The sequence below is a fragment of the Schistocerca americana genome, chromosome X (genome assembly GCF_021461395.2).
Source record: "Schistocerca americana isolate TAMUIC-IGC-003095 chromosome X, iqSchAmer2.1, whole genome shotgun sequence".
Taxonomy (NCBI): Eukaryota; Metazoa; Arthropoda; class Insecta; order Orthoptera; family Acrididae; genus Schistocerca; species Schistocerca americana.
The window spans coordinates 86,767,938-86,786,004 of record NC_060130.1 but is presented as its reverse complement, the minus strand read 5'-3'; positions in this window follow the sequence as shown (position 1 = coordinate 86,786,004).

The following is an 18,067-nucleotide window of genomic DNA, read 5'->3' as shown; positions in this document are numbered from 1 at the left end:
TGTCCTAGGAAATGGGGGACGATGTCAGTGGAGTACAACTTGGTCCGGTTACGTAGTTTGGTGGTGCACGAACATTTACGTGACCACTAATCCTCGGAAGATGCGTGACGTCGGTGACTTCAGTACCGTCACTCACTAAAATCGCCACGCTGTGGGACCACCAGCCGTCGCGTACGTTACGTGATCATAAAAGTTAGCGAGTATGTTCTTTCGCACTTCTTGTAGGAACGCAAAGTCGGTTCCTGTGGCTCGAATTGGTTTTGGATCGTTGCAGGAGAGCTAACCATGTCGATGCTCATCGTAGCCAGATGGAAAGCCTGGTGGTTGTGCAGGGTGATCCACGGTGATGGTGGAGAGAAGCGGACGTCGCGAATAGCGTTATACCACCGACTGCGGCGCTCCCGGTGTCGCTCAGATCTCAGCGAACCCTGTATCGGGGTCCTTCCCGGTGTCGACGTGCTCGGCCCACCATGTGAGCGCGGAAGTCTGTTCGTATTCCATAAGATTGTGATGGTTGATAGGAAGGGACTGAGTGGCTGCGCAGCCAGCACTGGAATCGTCCGACCTGCAGACAGACTCCCCGCCGTCCGTTTTGCAAGGATGGATTCAGTGGCAATCGTGTCAGCCTCGTGGTTGGCGTTTCGGTGAACTTTGTTTCCGCGTGTGGCCTTCCGTGTCGGGTGACAGCACTGACTCACGCCTCGCCGGCACAAAGGCTTCTGTTGGTACAGTAAGTGTATCGATTGCCATCCTGCTGTCGGCGGTGCCTGTTACGTTCAGTGGTGTCGACGGCGTTGTACGGAGTTCTGCCACTGGCCAGGCGTCGGTCTGCCCAGGGTGATTCCGGTACTGCGACGTCGGTCTGTTGCATCTTGACCGACGGAGACGTATTGAGCGCCGCCGCTTAAGTTACTGGGAGAATTGTCGGTATCGCTCGGGTGCCACGTCCTGCGATGAAAGTTGTGTGATCCGACGTCGGAGGCTCTCGGAACGGGTTGCTGTTCCTCGCCATAGCGCTGTTGGCAGTGGTTAACTCAGCGGTGAATGTTTTCCGGGACGAATATTAACTGCAGGTCAGATAACACAGAATGAACGAAATCTTACACGGATATCTCGGGAGTATTTAATAACAGCTATAACTTCGCTCTATGAGTCCAGCACGCAATGTAGATGATACCAATGGCCATTTCCTGAGAACTGGAATTATTTATATGAGAATGCAGGCTTTCTCGGCTAATTCCGATGATAAAATCATCTCGGGTTGACGAAGATGGCAAGTAAGAAGTTTCCTGAAACATTGCTGGAGAACAACGCTTTGACTCGGCTGTCAACCCGAGAAGATTTTATCAATTATTTATGTGTTTTCGACAGTATTTCGCAAAGACATTGCTTCTAGAACATCGGACGTATAAAATAATGTAACAGGGAACGTGGCTGCTTATTTGAATCCCAATGTGTGCACATTACGAAGTCCAAGTGAAGAGGTATGGAAGGACTGAGGCAAAAGGTCTCAATAGTGCTTAAACCTTTTGAGAAGACCTCTACGAACACTTTTGCATTGCCAGCAGAAGTTTTACTATTGCACGATAGAAGCAAACTGCAAGACGGACAATTTCTCACGTTTATATTAATTTCTTCTTTTTTTTTACTATACGTAAGAACCCGCCGTATTGGATGGTGACGTTTGTCTGAAAGTAATTTTCTTGAAAGCAACCAGTCTCTGTTGTTCGAATATTCTTTTAGCTTAGAAAGTCGTGTGTTTGTTTGGTAACAACTACATCCACCTATTAGGAAAATATAATGCGCTTCAAGCACAAATACTCAGATTTTTATTATACGGGTGTGGCAATGAGAGCTTCGCAAGAAAATAAGTGTTATTTTTTTATGGTAGAATTTGACTGCGAATCTAAAGTATACATTCTTCTACGATGTTTTCTGCTTGTTACCTAAATATAGTGAAAAGTCTCCTTGCCAAAATATCGATCATAAACAGTGTCCTACTGGAGATGAACTCCAGAAAAGAACATTCGTGTGTAAAAATTTATTCGTCTTGTTCATATAACATTGACTGGTATACGCTCCATGGAATACTGATTTTGTAAGTGATAACACACAGGGAGGGAAGGGTTGTCTACAATTTGTCCAAAAACTAGATTGCTGGTCTATGAGTCGAAGGACAGTTACTGAGAAAGGGGTGAGGCACGACTGCAGTCTCTACCTCATGTTATTCAGTCTGTACACTAACTACGCGGAAAAGAAAAATATGGGAGAAATTCTTGAAATGCTGTTAAAGTACAGAGAGAACAAAAAAAATTTAAGATGAACATGAAAGTAAAATAAAAATAATGGAATGTAGACAAATCAAGTGAGGTAATGATGAGGGAATTAGATAAGTAAATGAGACGCTGGAAGTAGTAGATGATTTTTGCTATTTTGAGCAGCAAAGCAACTGAATAAGGAGGAAGAAGGATAATATTATAATGCAAGCTGGCAATAATAAAAAAAATCTTCCTTGAAAAGGGAAATATGTTATCATCGAATATGAATTGAAGTGTTATGAATATTTTTTGTGAATGTAGCCTTAAGCAAAAGTGAAACGTAGGCCGTAAACAGTACTGACAAGATTACAATAGAAGTATTTGGAAATATGCTGCTGTAAAAGAATGGTGAAGATTAGGTGATAACAACGAATAACTGCACTACTTCAAGTAGCAAAGGGTACAGCAAAAAACGTTCGTTGCAAATCCAAATTTCGGTCACTGTGTGCCATCTTCAATGCTCAAAGACATATAGAAAAAAATTACAATTAGGTAACTACTTAACTTATTATGTGTACAGGTGCATGAACTTTAAATGTGAATCATTGAGAAGATAATACCAGTAAATGTAAGTTACAACACTGAAACCACGTATATATACACATAGCCCCAACTGGACAATTCATGTCAAAGGTTAATTTCACACTGAGGCCGCTGTTTACAGTTACAACACAGCTGGTTTCAGTGTGCATCATACCAATCTACAGCGGCCTCTTAACATATGTGATGCGTTGACAACATGTATTAACTTTATTTTACAATTCATATGTTTTATTATTTTATATTTTTAAAAACTTACGTAGGTAAGACAAATGAGGTGGTTATAAGTGAAACAGTGTATAATTTTTTACAGTTGTACATATACAGTGGTAACTCTGTGAACTAACGGGAGGCATCAGTTATTGCTGCGCTAACTATAACTATAGATAAAAAATACAAAATATATTTTTCATTGACCTATTGTTGTTGTGGTCTTCAGTCCAGAGACTGGTTTGGTGCACATCTCCATGCTACTCTGTCCTGTGCAAGCTTCTTCATCTCCCAGTACCTACTGGAACCTACATCCTTCTGAATCTGCTTAGTGTATTCATCTCTTGGTCTCCTTCTACGATATCTACCCTCCACGCTTCCCTCCAATACTAAATTCGTGATCCCTTGATGATTCAGAACATGTCCTACCAACCGATCCCTTCTTCTAGTCAAGTTGTGCCACAAATTTCTCTTCTCTCCAATTCTATTCAATACCTCATCATTAGTTGCGTGATCTACCCATCTAATCTCAGCATTCTTCGGTAGCACCACATTTCGAAAGCTTCTATTCTCTTCTTGTCCAAACTATTTATCGTCCATGTTTCACTTCCATACATGGTTACACTCCATACAAATACTTTCAGAAACGACTTCCTGACCCTTAAATCTATACTCGATGTTAACAAATTTCTCTTCTTCAGAAACGCTTCCCTTGCCATTACCAGTCTACATTTAAATCCTCTCTGCTTCGACAATCATCGGTTATTTTGCTCCCCAAATAGCAAAACTCATTTACTACTTTAAGTGTCTCATTACCTAATCTAATTCCCTCAGCATCACCCGACTTAATTCGACTATATTCCATTATCCTCGTTTTGCTTTTGTTGATGTTCATCTTACATATAAATATGTTCATCTTACATCCTCCTTTCAAGACACAGTCCATTCCGTTCAACTGCTCTTGCAGGTTTTTTGCTGTCTCTGACAGAATTACAATGACATCGGTGAACCTTAAAGTTTTTATTTCTTCTTCGTGGATTTTAATCCCTACTCCGAATTTTTCTTTTGTTTCCTTTACTGCTTGCTCAATATACAGAGTGAATAACATAGGGGATAGGCTACAACCCTGTCTCACTCCCTTCCCAACCGCTGCTTCCCTTTCATGCCCATCGACTCTTATAACTGCCGTCTGGTTTCTGTACAAATTATAAATAACCCTCGCTCCCTGAATTTTACCCTTACCACCTTCAAAAATTGAAAGAGAGTATTCCAGTCAACATTGTCAAAAGCTTTCTCCAAGTCAACAAATGTTAGAATCGTAGATTTGCCTTTACTTAATCTTTCTTCTAGGATAAGTCGTAGGGTCAGTATTGCCTCACGTGTTTCAACATTTCTACAGAATCCGAACTGATCTTCCCCGAGGTCGGCTTCTACCAGTTTTTTCATTCGTCTGTAAAGAATTCGCGTTACTATTTTGCAGCTGTGACTTATTAAACTGATAATTCGGTAATTTTCACATCTGTCAACACCTGCTTTCTTTGGGATTGGAATTATTATATTCGTCTTGAAGTCTGAGGGTATTTCGCCTGTCTCATACATCTTGCTCACCAGATGGTAGAGTTTTGTCAGGGCTGGCTCTCCCAATGCTGTCAGTAGTTCTAATGGAATGTTGTCTACTCCCGGGGCCTTGTTTCGACTTAGGTCTTTCAGTGCTCTGTCAAACTCTTCACGCAGTATCACATCTTCCATTTCATATTCATCTACATCCTCTTCCATTTCCATAATACTGTCCTCAAGAACATCGCCCTTGTATAGACCTTCTATATACTCCTTCCACTTTCCTGCTTTCCCTTCTTTGCTTGGATCTGGGTTCCGGTCTGAGCTCTTGATATTCACACAAGTGGTTCTCTTTTCTCCAAAGGTCTCTTTAATTTTCCTGTAGGCAGTATCTATCTTACGCCTAGAGATATATCCTTCTACATCCTTACATCTGTCCTCTAGCAATTCCTGCTTAGCCATTTTGCGCTTCATATCGATCTCATTTTTGGGACGTTTGTATAGCTTTTCGCCTACTTCATTTACTGCATTTTTATATTTTCTCCTTTCATCAATTAAATGGAATATATCTTCTGTTACCCAAGGATTTCTACTAGCCCTCGTATTTTTATCTATTTGATCCTCTGCTGTCTTCACTATTTCATTACTCAAAGCTACCCATTCTTCTTCTACTGTATTTCTTTCCCCCATTCCTGTCAATCGTTCCCTAATGCTCTCCCTGAAACTCTCTACAACCTTTGGTTCTGTCAGTTTATCCAGATCCCATCTCCTTAAATTCCCACATTTTTGCATTTTCTTCATTTTGAATCTACAGTTCATAGCCAATAGATTGTGTTCAGAGTCCACATCTGTCCCTGGAAATGTCTTACAATTTAAAACCTGGTTCCTAAATCTGTGTCGTACCACTATATAACTATCTGAAACCTTCCAGTATCCCCATACCTCTTACATGTATACAACCTTCTTTCATGATTCTTGAACCAAGTGTTAGCTATGATTAAGTTATGCTCTGTGCAAAATTCTACCAGGCGGCTTCCTCTTTCATTTATTACCCCCCACTCGGGAAAAATTACGACTGTAGTTTCCTCTTGCTTTCAGCCGTTCGCAATACCAGCACAGCAAGGCCGTTTTGGTTAGTGTTACAAGGCCAGATCATTCAATCATCCAGACTGTTTCCCCTGCAACTACTGAAAAGGCTGCTGCCCCTCTTCAGGAACCACACGTTTGTCTGGCCTCTCAACAGATACCCCTCCGTTGTGGTTGCACCTACGGTACGGCTATCTGTGTCGCTGAGGCACGCAAGCCTCCCCACCAACGGCAAGGTCCATGGTTCATCATTGACCTACCTCAGTAAAATTTTTATTAAAACAGTGTTGTATTCTAAGTACAGTTGAAGGAACTGGAACAGACAAGAATACTGTTATAAGTTACCAATAGTCAAGAATGGTGTTATCAATTATCGTACCATCAGTGGTATGTCAAAAGGACCCGAAATCTTCCTGCATTATAATATTCTCTCTCATAGGTTTCCTTTTACTGCTTGAAATTAATACAGTCGCTGGGAACATTCGCTTCCACATGGAATCAAATCTGTTAAAACTACGGGAAGACAGTTTGACAAGCTATGGTAGCGGACTTACTATGCCCTGCCACTCTCGCGAGAACCCTTCTCTCTCCTTCAGAACGTGTGAAAATTCTTTCTTCTGATTGGCTGAAACATACTATTGCCAATCTGCTTCATAGTTCTTTTTGCCGAAAACATGGTAATTTCCCTCCTTCACCAATCCCACTCCAAAATTTTCTTACATTAGTTCCCACAAATTGAATTATTTCCGAAAAATAAATATGTTGTAATCAATCTCTGCTTGATTCTTTATGATCGTTAATCTGGCTGCTGTACATTAAACTCATCATACCGTCTACGTAATTCACTGCTTGATTACACATAATTCATCAGTTCATTCACCATAAATTGTAGCAAATTTCAAGATTCATACATACACACGCTGTATTCAGCCCCTCACTAGCTCTAACAGCATAACAAACGGAAATAATTATATCTAACAACTGAAAACAGTCATTGCTATTTGTGAACTGAAACATTATGCAAGTTTCTCTGTTCTGAACAATACATTGTTTAATTATCTGTTTGGGGATTAAGTATCGAGTCAATCATTCTGCAGTGCATTTACAAAAGCATATTAAAATAACAAAATATTGATTGTAAAGGGAAACTATAAATTTTAGTTTTTGCGTGATTTTAAATATCACCAAAATTATTTTAAGTACGAAACTGAGACGCGTAAAACATTTAAGCACTGCTGTCCTGAAAGGCTCTATAAATTCTCATGTCGACTGTTGCATGAAAAATGAGTTTATTAATTCACGGGTTGGTTCAAATGTGTGTGAAATTTTATGGGACTTAACTGCTAAGGTCATCAGTCCCTAAACTTACACATTACTTAACCTAAATTATCCTAAGGACAAACACACACATCCATGCCCGAGGGAGGACTCGAACCTCCGCCGGGACCAGCCGCACAGTCCATGATTGCAGCACCTTAGACTCACTGGTTGGTGTTAAATATAGACGATCCGCAAAGCAACTAGGCAAGCGAGACCGATACGACAGACAGCTCTTTCCCAGTTGGGACACGCTTGCGGCATTGCCTCATAGCCTCTGCAACGAAGCTCACGCCAACCTACGTGTGGATGCATATCACTACGCCCCAAAGGGATAATTAATTTGGTAATGATGGGTAGTTCTCGGGGGGAGGGGCGAGGGAGGGGGCAATTGTAGAGGAAGACGGAGGCTTCAGTTGCGTATACCCGCGTATAGAAGTTCAAATTTACTGCACTTACCTTTTATTCTGCTGGATAAATAGTGTGTCCGTACTAATATCTTCTGTCCAATGTGAAAGTCACGGCGTATACAAACTTGTTTTTGCTGTCTTCTCGGGCACTCTGCGGCACGTTTGATGTTGTTCAGCGCAATGTCAATTATTTCATGGTGTCGTAGTCGACGAGATGTAGGAAAGTTTACTAATTCTGTAACTTTGTTAGGTGGTTCAACATTTTTCAGTATAACAGACGGAGAGAGCATAGTGGATTCATTTGGTATGGAATTAATTACATCTTGGAATGACAATATGTGTGTGTCCCAATCAATATGTCTTTTGTGGCAGTATATTCTACACAGTTTACCAATTTCTTTCATTAATCGTTCACAAGGGTTCGAAGAAGCATGGTACCTGGATATATAGATCGGAGAAATGTTTCTAGCTCGTAACATGCGTGTCCATATAGCAGAACGAAATTGTGATCCATTGTCAGAAATTACTTTCTACACATGCCCTACATGAAATAGAAAATGCTTTACAAATGCTTTCGAAACCGTTTTAGCAGTAGCTTTGCGTAACGGAGTGACAGTAACAAATTTTGAAGTGAGTTCAACAGCGACATAGATGTAGCAGAAACCTCTATTAGTTCTCGGAATTGGACCAAAAATGTCTACAGCGGCCATGTGTCTTAATTTAACAGGTACAATGGGATATAATGGAGGAATATGTGAAGTCGTGTCTGACTTAGCTTTCTGGCAGATTTTACATGACGCTAAAACTCGTCGTATACGTTTCTCCATGTTGGCAAAATAACAGTTCTGTCTCAGTATAAGAAAACATTTTCTGGCTCCGTAATGTGCATAACTTAAATGAGTATACCATATTAATTTGTTAACCAGTTCGTCAGGAATGCATAATAACCAACTGTTGCTGTCAGGATGAGCGAGGCGAAACAGAATGTCATTGCGTACAGTGTAATGGTTTCTAATCGTAACATTATTCTTATCTTGCCAAAGGTGTTTAATTTCTTTCCACACGTTGTCTTTATTCTGCTCTTGTGCTATGTCCTGTAATGACGACGAAATAAAATTTTCAAATGCAACTTGTTGAATGTACATCACGCTAAAATTTGCTTTACAGAAGTTGGTTGCGATTTCTTGCTGATTGTTGCTGAGAGAACGAGATAGTGCGTCTGCTATAATATTTTGTGTGCCGGGAATGTGAACAATTGTGAAATTAAATTCCTGTAGATAAAGTTTCCATCTACTGAGTCCGTCGAGTGTAAATTTAGCCGAAAGTAAAAATTGTATCGCTCTATGATCTGTGTAAACTGTAGTGTGTCTTCCATAAAGAAAATGCCTAAATCTGGTAAAAGCCCATACAACACATAATGTTTCCAGTTCCGTAACAGAATAATTTCGTTCAGCAGGTGACAGAATGCGACTTGCAAATGCGATGTTTTTGATTACTGTACAACCATCTTCTTCAATTTCCTGAAAAATGTGTACGCCTAAAGCGGTGTTGGAACTGTCGGTGGCAATGGAAAAATTTCTGCTAAGATCTGTGTGCGATAGAAGTGGTGCATTTAACAAAGCATGTTTCAAATAACATTCTCGTGAACAAAATTCTGCGTGTCAAAAGTATTGTTTGCGTTACTGGAATATGCAACCTGTACTGTAACTAGTCAAATTCCATCTGACGTGTTGTTATTTTCAGGAGAATTCTGTGGCATTTCCACTAATTGTACTGTTCTGTTAATTCTTCCTGACGTCTTACGTTCTGGAGGATATCTACTGTCTGGTACATTCATGATTATTTGTGGCGGATGTTCTTGCTGCTGATAAGATAGACTGTTATTAAATGTACGCTGAAAAATTGTGCTCATTAATTTTACGTCTGTCGTGTTAGTCACTTCTATACGGCGCAGTGCGATACGAGTTGAAATAGTGTGTTTTCTGTACGTACTCATTTCTTTGCTGGCGTGCGTTACTATTTGTTGTAGCTGAGACTATACGTGCACGCGGCGAAACATTAAAGCCTGGTTGAGCTTGTGCATTCCATTGTAGGTTAGGTATGCTAACCGGCTGACTTTCATGCTGTTTCGGAGAAAAACGTCTATTGTTATCAAACTCTGGTTTGCTATTGCTGATAATTTTACACATACTGATGATTACGATTTTATCTGTTATTAAAGTTACGGCAATAGTTGTTATTTCTTGAGTGCCTAAAGAGAAATTGTCACTTTCGGTAAATACTTGTCTTATCGGGTTTTCCTTAGTCATTCTTAATACTAGGTAGAGCAATAGTTGAAGAGCTATTTTGAAAGATATAAAGGATAGTAGAAGAGAAGGCAGCAATGCAGAAAACTAAAGATGAAACAGCACTACTACAGCTCGGGGCCCTATGCTCGCTACGGCACATATTCATTAAAGCGTAATGAATCCCCTGAGGTCTATTACGCCCTGCAAATGAACTTCAGCTTTTGTGTTACAGGCAATGGCGGTAAAAATTCAGAAATAAATTGCTGTATCCATGCTAATTCTAATTTCTGCATTACAGGTAATGCTGTTGAAAGTACAAAAATAAATTGACGTATCCAGTTCAAATCGTGTATCTGTGCTCTGTCATTATTAAATTCCTTAGATTTTCTTACAGATAAAAATTGCTCATAATCTACGTTCTCGTCACTGAATTTGAGAACACGTTCAGGTTTGTGTGAGAATCTGTTTGTCTGTGTCATTTCCGATTTCAAGTTGCGTAGCTTTTCAGATTTTAAGTCGCGTAGCTTTACGGATTTTAAGTCGCGTAGTCTCTGTAAACTGCTCAAATTATACGCGCTGCGTGAGTCTGGTATATGTTCGTAAAGTGGCGTCTGCTGTGATGTGTTATACCCTGAAACATTTTTTATCTCTGTTACCTCTTGCTGTAAACTTGACAATTTTCTACGCAATGTGTTATTAGACGAATCGATCTCATTGATTGTCTGCTGTAAATTTTGGAATTTAGGTGTTTGGTTAAACAAAACCGGTGAAGTATCGTCTGATTTGCTGTCTTTATTATTTTCAATAACGTCAATACGACTGGCCAATTCATCACATTTTTCAGTCAGTATTTTTACCTGATCATCGGTTTTAGTGTCACAGGCATTAATCTGTTTTTGCATTTTACGTGTGGTTTCGTTCAGTTTTTTAACGTCAGCTTTGACGACATCGGAATCCTGTGTTAGTTCTAATTGTTCGAGTCTGTCGGTCACTGTTTGAAAATCTGTTGTGTATGTGTCTGTTTTTGATTTAAGATCAGAAATTTCATCACGTAATTCGGTGTTCAACTGTTCGATGGTATTAATTTTGTCCGATACTGTAGCAATTTGTTGTCTACGTATGTTTTTGCCTTCGCAAACATTTCACGTTTATCTTCTTGTCTCTGTGCCGTGATTGTTTCCATGACTTGACGTTTTACTTTATTTTGATCCTGTATAAATTTGCGGAAACGCGTGTCACTGTTTTGTATGTGGTGATTAAAACGTTCGTCAATCTGAGTGTTCTGTTGGTAGAATTTCGCGTCTATCTTTGCGTCCATTGTGCGCGAAAGTTCTGCTGTCATTAATTTAAATTCGTCGCGTAATTGTGTTGCTTTTTCAGAGCATTGTCTACCGACTGCGCCAATTTCCTCTCTAAGTGTTTCTGTCGTAGCTGTTTGCATATCCCTTAATTCTTGAGCAACAGATCTAATTTCTTCGCTACTTTTCTTTGAACAAGCCTCAATTTCCACGCGTAACTGTTCCTTAGTATCATGACACTGCGCGGCAACGTCTCTAATTTGTTCACTAAGCTGTCTGGAATTACTGTCTAATTTTTCATTTAACTGTCTGGAACTGTTGTCTAATGTTTCATTAAAGTATTGTTTGAGTTTTTCGTTATTTTCATTAAGCTGTTTGAAATCTTCTTTGAATTGTTTGTTATCTTCATTAAGGTTGTCTAATTTTTCACTCTGTTGTTTGAAATCTTCCTTAAGTTGTTTGAAATTTTCACTAAATTGTTGTTGTAGCAATCTTGCCATAATTTGTTCAAAGTCAATATTACCGGCTCTATTCCCTGTACTGTTTGTTGGTGTATCTGCAATTGTCGCGTTTTGTATGACCATTGTATCATTCTGTAATTTACAAAAAGGTTTGCCAGTCGGATGTACACTGTCAGTCACTATTTCGGAGTTAAATAAATCCGTCCTACTTTCAGTACACCGTCCATTTTCATTAGAAAAATTTGTCTGTACGTTACTTGAATTTTCCAAACCGGGTGTGTTAAGCTGGGCAGCGCTCATTACAATAGAGCGCCCCGCGTCATAAATTGTCGTCAAATTAACAGAGGAGACAATTGAGTTCGTTTGTTCATCATTAAGATAAAAATCATCATTAGTGGTTGCCCGCATCTCGTGGTCGTGCGGTAGCGTTCTCGCTTCCCACGCCCGGGTTCCCGGGTTCGATCCCGGCGGGGTCAGGGATTTTCTCTACCTCGTGATGGCTGGGTGTTGTGTGCTGTCCTTAGGTTAGTTAGGTTTAAGTAGTTCTAAGTTCTAGGGGACTTATGACCACAGCAGTTGAGTCCCATAGTGCTCAGAGCCATTTGAACCATTAGTGGTTGGAACGCACTGATTGTCAGTGAACGCAGGATTGTCATCATTACACTGCGTGTCACAATTACTATCGGTTAAGTTGTTTAATTCGGTTATTTCACTCATTATACCTTGCGATGCACTATTAATAGTCTTTCGCGGCATTTTTACACTAGTCACAATTATTCACAAATGAGATAAGCACAATGCAAAAAGCAACAAACACAAATACAACAGAGCAACGAATTGCCGATGATCTGAGGAAAGAAAGTCATAAAATTAGTAAAAGCGTTGCGCCAAATGCTAATTATATTTTAGTTAATAAGAGCAGATACCTGACTACTTTTCAAAAGATTCTCAAAGAAATACGATCCTGGTCCGGATGTCGCCAAGTGTAACCTCCCCACAAAATTTTAATGAAAATATTTAATTAAATGTAAATATAAATTGGTCATCGGGCTAAGTATAACCTCCGCGTAAAAATATGAAAATGAAACGAATTGAATAGAACCAAGTGTAGCCTCCCCACAAATATTTGAAATGACAATAATTAAATGTTAATGGGAATAGAGGCAAATGTTGTTGAGCTCCCACAAAACATCGTTAAATTGAAATAAAAGTGACTGAAACTACGCTACAAAAATATTGAAAAATAATCGCCCAATGTAAACTTGACACAAAAATTGAGAAATGAAATTTAATCATTAAACCCACAATAATAGGGCAGCATCGCTGACCTTAGGCCCTGTGCAATAACTAATCTGATAAATTGATTCTGGGATGAAAAGCATAGGAAATATTGTTTCAATTGGAATGATTCTTTTCTTAAAAAAGATTGCTTTGAAAACAAAATTATTATTGGGGCATTTCTTGAACTAATTAATTACAATTAACATACATTACATTATCAGATGTGCGCAATGCTGCTTCATTATCTTATTTAACAATATACCTCGTCCCGAAACTTGACCAGAGACCCATGTCGACGCCCGCCGACTCCTCACACACAACTCCGACTCGCAACTGCGTCCAAGACGTAACAGCGTCCAACTCTGAACTGAACTACATGCTCTCGCGACTCGCTACGTACAACTTTCTCGCAACTGAACTCTCGCGCGGTCAAGCGCAGACTAGCAACGATAAACAACTCTCTGGTCAGAGATTCTGTCATGCCTCGCCATCGCTGGTACTGAGTACGTACGCGTTTCACAGTGCAGCAAGTGATTAGAAACTGATAAAAGGAGCAGTAGTTATGCAGATATGAAAAGTCTTGATAAGAACAAATTAGCACGGAAAGCTGCGTGGTATAATGTTGAGTTCTGTTCAAAAATAATTAATTTTTCTTCCTTGGGAGCAGAATTTCCCACACAGTAATAATCTATGTAAGTCTTCTTGGCGCGTGGGGTAGCAGTGGGGTCTATGGCGCATTGCCACTGTTCGCGCGACTCCCCCCGTCGGAGGCTCGAATCCTCCCTCGGGCTAGGGTGAGTGTGTTGTCCTTAGTGGAAGTACGATTAAGTAGTGTGTAAGCCTAGGGACCGATGACCTCAGCAGTTTGGTCCCATAGAACTTACCACAAATTTCCAAAAATATCTGTTTTTTCAGTTGTTATTACTACCTCATTAGCAACATTTTTCCACGTTTGATTTTTCCCTCTGTGGTTTCATTAAATAGCTTCCGATTGCACTGAGATTAGAAGCCGTTGTAAAACTGTAGAGACAGAAGTGATACCGAGTAAGTGGGTACGAGGTTGATAAAAACTATCAACAGACAGAAACAGGTAACAGAAAAGGAAGGCAGGTTAGAATATAACGTCTCGTGGACGACAAGGCCATCAGAGTTTGAGAAGGATGTGGAAGGAAATCGGTCACGTTTGTTTCAAAGGAAACATCCCGGTGTTCGCCTTAAGCGAGTTAGGGAAATCACAAGAAACCTAAATCTGTACGGCCTAACGGGGTCTGAACCACACTCTGCTCAGTCAGAGTAACGTATTGATCTTCCAACCCAAAGCAAGTGGTGTACAGTGATCAAAATAAATGTTGCATATTGCGTTATTGTCAATACTGGACAGATTAGGATACAAAACAGATTTTGTTCTGTCACGTAGAGACATAAGAAAACAAAATTAGAGAAGTTAAACACATTTCCACTTGATAAACTAAAAAAAAAAAAAAAAAAAAAAAAACCATAACGAAAAATTCCACTACAAACACTGCAGTTTTTTCTCGCAATCATCTTGCATAACTCACTGTTTATGAGCCAAATGGCCCTTCTCATAACCGAAGACACTATGCTCCACAGGGAAAGTATTCACAAGATTGTGACAATGGGGGCGTGTATTGTCCTCCATCAATGTGAAACCCACATCAATATGTTCAACAAATAGAGCCATAATACGAGCAACAATGTCATCCCCATACTTCACACTAGTCATCCTCCAACGTATTGGCATAAGGGGTATCCTGCGGCATACATGATTCCACCCCAAAACACGGCTGATACAGTTCGTGTAAACGTTGTCTTCGTTGTTTCCACCCACCAATATTTGTATTCTCAGGGTGGAGACTGATACGGGTCTCATTAGAAAAGGACGTTCAGCCGACTGCTGCCTAGGTCACAGAGTTGTTTAGTGCCCATGCGACAGGAGCCCCTCTCTAAACCCAGCTCAGAGGAAGGAGCTAGGAGCTTTGAGAGGTCTTCTGGCACGTAATCCCTGCTCACAGGGCCTATTTCCTGTCATTTGTGTTTACACCTGCACTCCTGTAGCTCTTTGAAACTGCCGCCGTAGACGTGTAGCGTTGTGTCGAGGGTTTCTGCACGCTATTATATGCAACTATCAGTCTGACACACACGTTGGTTTCCTCTTCTGTGATGATCCTCAAATGATCCTGTGGCTAGGAACTTGTTCCAGATTCTAGAGACACCATTTTGACTGCGATATCCACCTGTCGCATTCCCGGCTCCATTAAAGTGACTATACGGAGCCTCTGATCGTACGTTACTGTTGTCCGAACCATCACGAAGCAACACAGTTCTCGTAATGACATACAGCACAAGCACTGAAATACGAGGGCAGTTCAATAAGTAATGCAACACATTTTTTTTCTGAAACAGGGGTTGTTTTATTCAGCATTGAAATACACCAGGTTATTCCCCAATCTTTTAGCTACACAACACTATTTTTCAACATAATCTCCATTCAATGCTACGGCCTTACGCCACCTTGAAATGAGGGCCAGTATGCCTGCACGGTAGCATTCCACTGGTCGATGTCGGAGCCAACGTCGTACTGCATCAATAACTTCTTCATCATCCGCGTAGTGCCTCCCACGGATTGCGTCCTTCATTGGGCCAAACATATGGAAATCCGACGGTGCGAGATCGGGCTGTAGGGTGCATGAGGAAGAACAGTCCACTGAAGTTTTGTGAGCTCCTCTCGGGTGCGAAGACTTGTGTGAGGTCTTGCGTTGTCATGAAGAAGGAGAAGTTCGTTCAGATTTTTGTGCCTACGAACACGCTGAAGTCGTTTCTTCAATTTCTGAAGAGTAGCACAATACACTTCAGAGTTGATCGTTTGACCATGGGGAAGGACATCGAACAGAATAACCCCTTCAGCGTCCCAGAAGACTGTAACCATGACTTTACCGGCTGAGGGTATGGCTTTAAACTTTTTCTAGGTAGGGGAGTGGGTGTGGCGCCACTCCATTGATTGCCGTTTTGTTTCAGGTTCGAAGTGATGAACCCATGTTTCATCGCCTGTAACAATCTTTGACAAGAAATTGTCACCCTCAGCCACATGACGAGCAAGCAATTCCGCACAGATGGTTCTCCTTTGCTCTTTATGGTGTTCGGTTAGACAACGAGGGACCCAGCGGGAACAAACCTTTGAAAGCCGGCCGAAGTGGCCGTGCGGTTAAAGGCGCTGCAGTCTGGAACCGCAAGACCGCTACGGTCGCAGGTTCGAATCCTGCCTCGGGCATGGATGTTTGTGATGTCCTTAGGTTAGTTAGGTTTAACTAGTTCTAAGTTCTAGGGGACTAATAACCTCAGCAGTTGAGTCCCATAGTGCTCAGAGTCATTTGAACCAAACCTTTGAATATCCCAACTGGTGAACAATTGTGACAGCACTACCAACAGAGATGTCAAGTTGAGCACTGAGTTGTTTGATGGTGATCCGTCGATCATCTCGAACGAGTGTGTTCGCACGCTCCGCCATTGCAGGAGTCAGCTGTGCACGGCCGGCCCGCACGCGGGAGATCAGACAGTCTTGCTTGACCTTGCGGCGATGATGACACACGCTTTGCCCAACGACTCACCGTGCTTTTGTCCACTGCCAGATCACCGTAGACATTCTGCAAGCGCCTATGAATATCTGAGATGCCCTGGTTATCCGCCAAAAGAAACTCGATCACTGCCCGTTGTTTGCAACGCACATCCGTTACAGACGCAATTTTAACAGCTCCGTACAGCGCTGCCACCTGTCGGAAGTCAATGAAACTATACGAGACGAAGCGGGAATGTTTGAAAATATTCCACAAGAAATTTCCGGTTTTTTCAACCAAAATTGGCCGAGAAAAAAAAAGTGTTGCATTACTTATTGAACTGCCCTCGTATTTACAGGTGACAAGGTTGCCGTGGACTGTACGTACTGCCCCCTCAGGTCGGAGCATGACTGTTTCAGCTGGAATTACATTTCAAACAAACTAATGTATTGATATCATAACGTATTTCTGTATCAGAACGTTCAGTACTAAAGTTTCCGCAATATGAAAAATTTACACTAAGTCGTGCGACACCTTCTAATACCGTATCGGACCTCCTTTTCCCAGCGTACTGCTGCAACTCGACGTCGCACGGACTCCGCAAGTGTAGAAATATTGAGCCGTGCCCCATATCCGTCCACTATTGCGAAAGTGTTGCCGGTGCAGGATTTTGTGCACAAACTGATCTGTCGATTATGTCCCATAAATGTTCGATGTGATCCGCTCGAAATGCCGAGAATGTTCTTCAAACCAATTGCGCACCCGGTGACACGGCTTATTGTCATCCATAAAAACTACATCGTTGTTTGGGAACATGAAATCCGCGAATGGCTGCAAATGGTCTCTAAGTGGCCGAACATAACCATTTCCAGTGGATAATCGGTTCGCTTAACGAGAGGACCAGTCCATTCCGTGTAAACACAACCCACACCATTATGGAGCCAGCAACAACTTGCACAGCGCCTTGTCGACAACTTGGGTCCGTCGCTTCGTGGGTCTGAGCCACACTCGAACCCTACCGTCAGCTCTTACCAACCGAAATCGAGACTCGTCTGAGCAGGCCACGGTTTGTCAGTAGTCTAGGATGTAGCCGATACGGTCACGAGCCCAGGAGAAGCACTGTCGTACTGCTAGCAAAAGCACTCGCGTCGCTCGTCTGCTGCCCTAGCCCATTAACGACACACTTCGCCGCACTGTTGTAACAGATACATTCGTCGTACGTCTCACATTGATTTCAGAGGTTATTTCGTGCAGTGTTGCTTTTTTGTTAGCACTGTCAACTCTACGCAAACACCGTTGCTCTCGGTTGTTAAGTGTAGGCCGTCAGTTACTGCGTTGTCCGCGGTGACAGGTAATGCCTGTAATTTGGTATTCTCGGCGTACTTTCGACACTGTGGATATCAGAATAATGAATTCCCTAACGATTTCCGAAATAGATTGTCCCGTGCGGCTAACTCCAACTGCTATTCCGCGTTCAAAGTCTGTTAATTTCTGCCGTGCGGCCGTAATCGTGCCGGACAGCTTTTCGCACGAATCACCTGAGTACAAATGACAGCTCCGCCCATTTACACCTCGTGTACGCGGTACTACCGCCGTGTGCACGTCGCTATCCGTGACTTTTGTCATCTCATCGTATTTTGGCCACGGTACAAAGTCTGGGAGATAAGTGCGACTGGAGCCGCTCCGGTAACCAGATAACGAGGCAAAGGTTCCCGATTCGTGTCCCTAA